Here is an 8,414-nt window from a genome sequence, read left to right as displayed (position 1 = left end):
CGATGAGATTCGTTTCTTACGATCTCACCGACGTGCACAACCGGGTAGATGAAGATCTCCTCCGATCTACCGGGTTCGCTCTGGCAGTGCCACGGACGGGAAACCAAATGGAGGTTGTAAGGCTCCAAGAGGCTATATCCCGCGAGCACGCTCACCGTGCGAGTGGCGTCTGGACACCACCTACGCTTCAGTGGGTTTCGTACGACTTCTACAAACGGTGAACTACCACCAGGCGATACTAGTATATCAGTATCAGCCTTCCAGTAGCTCTAACCGGATAATTGGAAGAAGACTCAAGGCGATCGACACCGAGTCTCCAACGTCGCAGTCGCATCCACGACCGGCAACGTTCAATCACACTCCTGCGTCTACGATCGCTTCACATCCGGCGTGCCGTGCGATTGCTACAACAACAGGCAGATTGTCCTATCTCTGGGAAAATCTCAAGTCACGATGACGAGATTTTCCAATAAATTATTATCGCTGTCCACTTGCTGTTTCTACTTAAGAGCGAGCTTAGCTCACACTCTTCTGAGCTTCGATAGAAAACCGGAGCGAGATCGTAAATAGGTCTGCTCTGGATCACCGACGGCTCAGTACTGAAGCGTGACGATCTGCAAGCAGCCACGGCCCCGGCTGGCTCCGTCGCGCAGGCGCAGTACTGGTTAGCGACGCATCGCGCTGCTGGGCCCTGGGCAGCTCCTCGCTGCGTGGCCACGGCGCGGCGCTGCCGCGTTTCGTCTATCGATCTCTCTTCGATAGATCTCGTTTCTCTCTCTTTCTCGTCGCTAGCAACACAATTCCTAGAATTTCCCTCAAAACTCGAGAATTCCCGTGAAGCTAACTGGAAAAAACACGTAAATAGCCGCGGTATACGAAACTGAACGATGGAAAATTTCCACGTCAGCACAACCATCTAGAATTCCGCGAATTCAATATAGATACGGGCATCGCGGCCGAGGTTCTCCGTCTCGGACTCACGCGATATTTAAACAAAATCCGACGGATAGAAATAAATAAATTTTTGTACTTTTATATTATTGTATTTTTATTATATTGTATTATATTATATATTTTTATGTTAATTAATTACGAATAAATAATGTTTTTGTATTTTTATATTGTTTGTATTATTAAACATATCTCAAACATACTGCCTGTTTTTCTCTTGGCATATAGCCTCTTTGAACACTGTGTCTTGTTTAGTGAATTTTCTATTTTTTCCAAAAGCAAATTAAAACTATTAATGGAGATTCGGAAGTATTGGAAGAATTTTTCCTCATCATCCATTAAATGTTTCTATAATGTCCAATATTCTCCATCAATTTTTCTTCTCTTTAACATGTTGTGTACCGAAAAACGACGTTCTCTCACTTTCCTTTCTTCTTCTTCATTTAATAATAACACTACGAAGCATAGATCTTCTATGGATAAATGTGAAAACATTTTCAACTTCTTCTGATTCACAATCACAGTTTAAAAACTTTCCACGACTGTCGTTACCGAACGTACACTGAAGGAATGAATTCTTGCGGAGACTAAAAATGCGAAGGCGTAACTCTGTCAAAATTAATTTAACTCACCGTCTTGATTTTTCCCATAGAGAAACCTCGGTCTCCCCTGTCAGAGTGACAACAACGAACATTGCCTACTGGAGGGAGGATTGGTTAAGCCAATCCTTATCGTCGTCACCTTGGCAGGGTCGTCACCTTGGCATCCTAACAACTTGCAACATTGCCGCCCACGCTGCTGTCCAGTGTCTAGGTAGACCATGCAGGAGTGAGCGAGAACGTTGCGTTGTTATTAACTTATTTGGGGAATGCCCAACGACCGCGAGACCCCGGTGGTCCGCAGCTATGCGCCAACGCGGGTTTACGATACGTCAATCGCTATTGAGGCAAGGAAGAGCTCCAATGATTCCAAGTCCCGTGTGGAGTTTGGAGGTTCCTTAATGACCGTATCCTAATTTGTTCAAGTAAAAATATCTTGAAGGCCTAATCCTCAAAAATAGCGGAGAAGTCACGTTCGTATCATAAACCCGCTTGTTTTGTGCAATAGCACAATGTCGCACGGCAACTTAATTTTGTGCGAACTGTTTAGGGGGATACGTTTGGAGGCTCCAATATGAGATATCCGCCAGATGAAGTCTTCGGTCTTTTGATTCGTGTTCTGTGTCCTTCTCAGTGTTGTCGGTTTGATTTTTTGACTCAATCTGCTCTCTGGCGTATCCAAGGCCATGGGAGGAAGTATCGGTTGCTGATTAGTTTTGCATTACTAATATGTTTCGCACGGTACCTGAGTCTGGTCATAAAACATCTGGCACCGGTCGTCGATGTTACTACAGGTAGTAAAGTCATAGAGCGACTGGATTTGGAGGACCATGTAGATTTTAAGTGAATTTACTAATTAAATAGCCGCCTTACGGGCACTAGGTAGTTAGCAAAAGCCTTGATTGTTTATGAAAGGTGTGACTCTATATCCGCTGGCTTTATGAATTTACTGTTACGCTACAATACTGCTCGCTGTACCGACCCTGAACAGTGAGGTCTGGAGAAATGAGCCGTGCCGGAACCAAAACGTGACGTGCTGAAGCGCAAGAAGGCATTTGCCTGAACCGAACCGTGCCGTGCCGTAAACGTATAGTATAAATCGACCTTCAAGCATGCGATCTATGAGCGTTTTTGTTTTGAAACCATATGTGTAAAGGTTCGAAGCGTCCGCAGCTAACGAGTTTTCTTGTTGTAAATTTTCGACCACTGTGATTTGTACTTTCAACCGAACACCGTCGTTAATTATATTGTCGTCCAGTGTATCATCGTAATCGTTATAGTAAATTGTGATTAAATGATATAGTGAACAATCTAAGTGTATGATTCTCTCTGGCACAAAACCCAACGTGGCTATAAAGTCACGATTCCTCGCTCCGTACTAGAACTAGCGAACCAAAAAGTGATTGGCTGACTCGAGAAGCACTCGCCGAGCCATTTACCACGAAACGTCGCTTTCGAGGAAACATTGAAATTCCAGATTTTGTTGCCGAAGAATTCGGAAGGTGAGTACCACCACGTTCATAGCAACCGATGTCTACTTCCATCTATCCGTCGTTGCTAAGGCTCAATCTAAGGTACGGGTTGCCTAGCAACGTAAACAACCCGAGTAATGCTGCGGTCCACGCGTCGCCATATTGGCTTCAGTTAAATCTGAGCTTCGAGATGAGTGACACACGCAGCAACCCTGAAGACAATACGATCATGATCTCGGGAGATCCCGAGATTGATCTAAGGTTCGGGCAGATTCTGCGGTTCGCCGAAGAGTCCAGAAACCCGTCCTGGGCGGACGAGGTCGAAGCCGACAAGCCTGAACCAGAGCCAGAGCTGGTTATAAACTTGGGACTGGACAAGGTCCGAGTTCCGGCTCAGATTGTCGAGTCGGCTGGAAGATACAACGCCCGGATCGCCGAAGGGATGTACGTCCTTCGATGGGCGCCAGGCGGGCGCCTTCTACATAGCGCCTGGCGACCGGAGAAGCTGGAGGCACAGGCCCAGCCGCCAGGCCAGCAACAACCGATTCCGTCGTCGGTACAGCCAGCGGCGATTCCGCCGCCACAGCAGTCAGGACCAGCGCAGGCCGGCAGCAAGGCGGCTGCAAGGAAGTGACGGAGGCGAAGGCAGGCAAAGCCCGCTGCGGAACCGCAGCCGGGACCCAGCGGGGCCCGTCAGCCGATGAAGCCCCAGCCGGGGAAAAATGCCAGATGGCATCCCGGCCATCCCGGCCATCTTCGGACGGTGGAAGCCACCACGCGAGCCCTGGCAGACCAGATGCTGCTAACCTCGATGAGGTTCTTGCAGCAGGCCACCTCTGGACAACCGTAAGTACTTTTAATTATTAAAAAATTTTTTGAATTTTTTGAATTAAAAGTGCGCGTCTCTCTTTCTTGGTTCGCGTAAAATCATTGCCGTACGGGGCAACCGCGTCCTCTTAGTGTTGCACAATTCGTGCAAGAGGGGCGGTATGTTTAAATATCGCGTGAGTCCGAGACGTAGAAACTCGGCGACGACGCCCGTATCTATATTGAATTCGCGTAATTCTAGATAGTTGTGCTGACGTGGAAATTTTCCATCGTTCAGATTAATATACCGCGGCTATTTACGTGGTTATTACCCGGTTCTGCGCTTGCGCGACGAAGCCGGCCGCGGCCGTCGCTGCTTGCAGATCGTCACCGTTCATTCTTGAGCCGTCGACGATCGAGAGTGGACCCTGTGACGGTCGTGTTCCAATTTCCCTACGAGCTCTGTGGAAGATGACTCGATCTCGCTCCTCGTAATAGAATCAGTTTGTGGACAGGCAATTTATTGGAAAATCTCGTCATAGCGACTGGAGATTTTCCCCAGAAAAAGGACAATCTGCCTGACGTAGCAGCGATCGCAAGGCACGCCGAGTGTGAAGCGATCGTAGACGCAGGATTGCGATTGAACGTTGCAGTTCGTGGACGCGACTGCGACGTTGGAGATTCGGTGTGAATCGCCTTGAGTCATTTCCAATTATCCGGTTGGAGCTACTGGAAGGCTGATACCGACATCCTGGTATCGCCTGGTGGTAGTTCACCGTTCGTAGAGGTCGTACGAAACCCACTGGAATCACCTGTCCTGTGTACCACTGAGAGTACACCGACCGGTGGGGTGGAAAGTTCCAACGACCAGATTAGAGCTATACGGCGTAGGAGCAACCGGAAGATAGATATTCAGGAAGGATATCACCTCGTGGTGCTCTTCGTGCATCGGGCGTCGGAGAACCCGCTCCAATATACCGTCGTGAGAGGACAATAGGTAGAGCCTAAGCGTACGGTGGAGCGAAGAGTTTGAAGAGCCATCCTTCCATCACTACACCCACTACCAGCTGTGAGTCGACCACACTGGGCTGTGAACGTAGGGTGGTTGGAGTTGCAGGGGATTGAGTCCTGAACCGGTGAGCCGCAGGCTAGTTCCTCGTGTCATAGGAACCTCCGTCGAGGTAGCCACGGCTGGCTGCCGGGCGTTCCTTTAATGAAGGAATCGCCGGCTTGGCAACCACGTGACCATACCACAGGTTGCTTCTGAGGAGCCGCCGTCGAGGAAGCCGAATCAGGACAAGATGTCCTCTTGCGTGGGTGGTGTACAAACGCCACCAGCACGGTGAGCGTGCTCGCGGGATCTAGCCTCTTGGAGCCTTACAACCTCCATTTGGTTTCCCGTCCGTGGCATTGTGAAGAGAACCCGGTAGAACGGAGGAAAACCTCGTCTACCCGGTTGTGCGCGTCGGTGAGATCGTAGGAAACGAATCTCATTGACCAGAAAGAGAAGAAAATACAGTCCACTAGCTAGTGCGCTAGATAGCCAGCCAGCTCTCCTCTCCAAGCACACCAGACTGTCGCTGGAGCGCGAGAAACAGCTGACGAGCGCGCGATTGTTGACTTGTCCGCAGAAATATTTATTAGGCGGATTCTTTTGTTACAGAAAGTCTCTGCAGTAGAAAGTTGAAAAAAGGAGACTGAAAAAGAGGAGACGAGGCCACAGTAGGAGCCGTCGTCATTTTTCTTTTAGTTCAGTATTTTTGTTATAATTTTATAAAGAGTTAACTTTATATTTTTGTAAAATAAAGAATTTATTGAAAAACTTGTAACAATTTCTCTCCCTGTTTGTTTCCTCATCCGGACCCACGTTAAAGTCCCTTAGTACTTTAACAAACATGGTGTTAAAAAATTTAACAAAATACAATTTGTTTATAACAAATAAAAATTATTAACTTAATTTTTCATTTTATTGAAATTTTCATAATGACAAAAAATGACGAGCATTTTATTCCAAATCCATTGGTATGTAACATTTTTAAATTGCCTCTTATAGTTTTGCAGATTTCGATGATTTACATCTTGCGCGTACATCCACTATGGTAGTAGCCGTTCTAACTTTGATTTTAATGAAGCACTGTAAGCTTGCATTAAATTACACAGTAACAAGTAACAAGTAACAATAACAGTAACAAGTTTCTTAACAGCAATGAAAAGATTAATTGTTTTTATTACCCACTTATGACATCGTGGCAAAGGTGGAGCGATTTGTAAATTATAAATACATACAGTGCGTATAACAATTACTTTATGTAGTTTCGATAATAGTGGTAGTCGTCGAAAAAATCTTCCACTTCTTCGAAAAGTTGCAATGTAGCGATTTTTTCTTCTTTTAAAGAAGCACGAGCCTCTTTTGTATAATGAAGACTGCGGCGCTCCTGCTGTTTAATGCGGCGTTTATTTTCATTATCAGTAAATTTTTTGCTGTGCTGTCCAATTACTATATTGAGCTCTTTCATTGTTTGAAGGACGAACGAAAATCCTTCGTTGAATATTCCAGCAGCCAAAAATGCAGCTATTTCAATAATGTGTATGCCACAATTGAGATGCTTGGGAGCTAAACGCCAAATCATGACGTTAAAGCTCTCGTTAACATTTTGTGTGTGGCCACCTAAACATCTCTCCAACAAATCATCTCGTGACAATTCTTTATAAATGGGACGAATATGTTTTTTTACGTCTTCATGTAATGAAGGTGGATGGTCAAACTCTTGTCCCAAGGCTTGTACAACGCGCCACTTACACTACGAATCGGCCCCGGGAGGACAGTCGTCGTGCTGCGGTTTCTCATCTGTTGAAGATAGATGATAAAATGTTGTCATTATCGCCTTTCTCATCTCAATAACAGAATCACTGTTACGCCTGATAGCGAGACTATAGTATTTTGTTAATTTTTTTATTAACACATCGGTCAACTTTCCTTTTCCTCCTAATTTTGCAGTTTTCTTTACATTGCGCAACCGAGTGCATATCCTCTTCTCTACATGTCCAATGCATTCGTTCTTTTTAATTTTGAACTCATGACCATACGGTTCAATATCCAAAATTGCTTTGAACGTTTTAGCGTCACCGTCTCCTATGTAATTACTGTAACGTACTCCGTGTAATTGTTCAGAGCGGAGAAACATTTCTACGACGGCATCTACTTCCATTTTACCCGAAGAGCCACTGTGATTCACTGTATAATGTCCATCTTCTTTATGTTCCAAATATTCGGGGTGCTTTTTATTATTTTTGAAATATGTACATGTCTAACAATAACTACTTTTTACCAATAAATCGATGACTTTCCCTGTGTTATAACCAATGAGCGTCGTTACACCGTAGAGTGAAGAAAATCCTCGTTTTTTCCAGGAACCATCTCCAGATATTTTAAGATTTAACAAGGGTTGTTCCTTTTTTTCATTAAACTGTTTTTCTTCCTCAACAGCTTTGTGACACGTATCATTAAACATTTTTTGCAGTGAAATATGTATATGCTGTATAATGCCGTCATAAGCACGTACACTCAATTCACAGCCAAAATCCATCATGCCGCAAAAGATATTTATACCTTTACGTGCAACACCTAACAAACGCATCACGAACACAATTCTGCGGTTAATTTCAAAACTGTTGTTTACAAAAGGGCCCGAATTAATTAAAGTTGTCCCACACGCACATGTAACGGCGATTTTAAATCCCAATCTACGATTGCCTGCTTCTCCAAATGTTTGTTTTCGTTTACATATTTTGCACATAGAAATATCCGAAATTGCACCAAAAACACTGATAAATTCTATAATTCGGTAACAGTGTGTCAAATTAAAAATTATATCTGCTGACGTAACTCTTATTTTTTTAGCAGAAGAGCTTGTTCGTTCGCCTCCACTCATCTGTTCACTTTTTGTTTCAGCACTCAAGTCAATTTTTTTAGGAGCTTTTCGTCGTCTCGGACGTTTCGGACGATAATTAGGATTATCATTTTACACTTTGCGACTCATTTTCACTATAGAATACGCGGTATCTTGGGAGTTAATCTATATTTCTACAATGTCTGATCGTTCTGAGTGTTCTGAGCGTTCTGAACTGCTTCTTTCGTAAATGTTCCGTCCGGTCAGCTCGGGGGTTTTCATTCGTTTATGGGGCCAGATGCGGAAACTTGACATTGTCGAAAAAGTCTTCGAATATTCTGCATCTGGCAAATTTCATCGTAAATCGTTTAAGCACTCTAGCAACCCGAAAGCGCTAGACCCGAGTTAACCAACGAAGGGCTGTATTGTCCCGCAGGTGGCACAGACCTCTACAACGACCATCGCCAACTCGTAGAATAATACAGCCATAAAACAGTTGCAACGCACGTGTAGCTACGCGTCTTAATTCGGAGTCCTGTTTTTTGCTCGGCAAAATTAATGGGACCTTCGACTTGGGGAAAAAACCTCGGTCACCCTCGTCTAGGGTGACCTGGGACTTTCCTCCACCACGATCAGGTGAGGGAGGAGTTTCCTGCCCAACGGGGTAGGAAAATCGATCCTCCTTCCCCAAATCG

General features: G+C 45.1%; 1 pseudogene; it reads right to left on the bottom strand.

The window, feature by feature from the left end:
* Positions 1-3,715: 3,715 nt before the first annotated feature.
* Positions 3,716-7,467, bottom strand: LOC143348735 (uncharacterized; annotated as a pseudogene).
* Between the last annotated feature and the right edge of the window lie 947 nt (positions 7,468-8,414).

Source organism: Colletes latitarsis, chromosome 12, assembly GCF_051014445.1.
Source record: "Colletes latitarsis isolate SP2378_abdomen chromosome 12, iyColLati1, whole genome shotgun sequence".
Taxonomy (NCBI): domain Eukaryota; kingdom Metazoa; phylum Arthropoda; class Insecta; order Hymenoptera; family Colletidae; genus Colletes; species Colletes latitarsis.
This window is presented reverse-complemented; position numbering and strand designations above follow the sequence as displayed.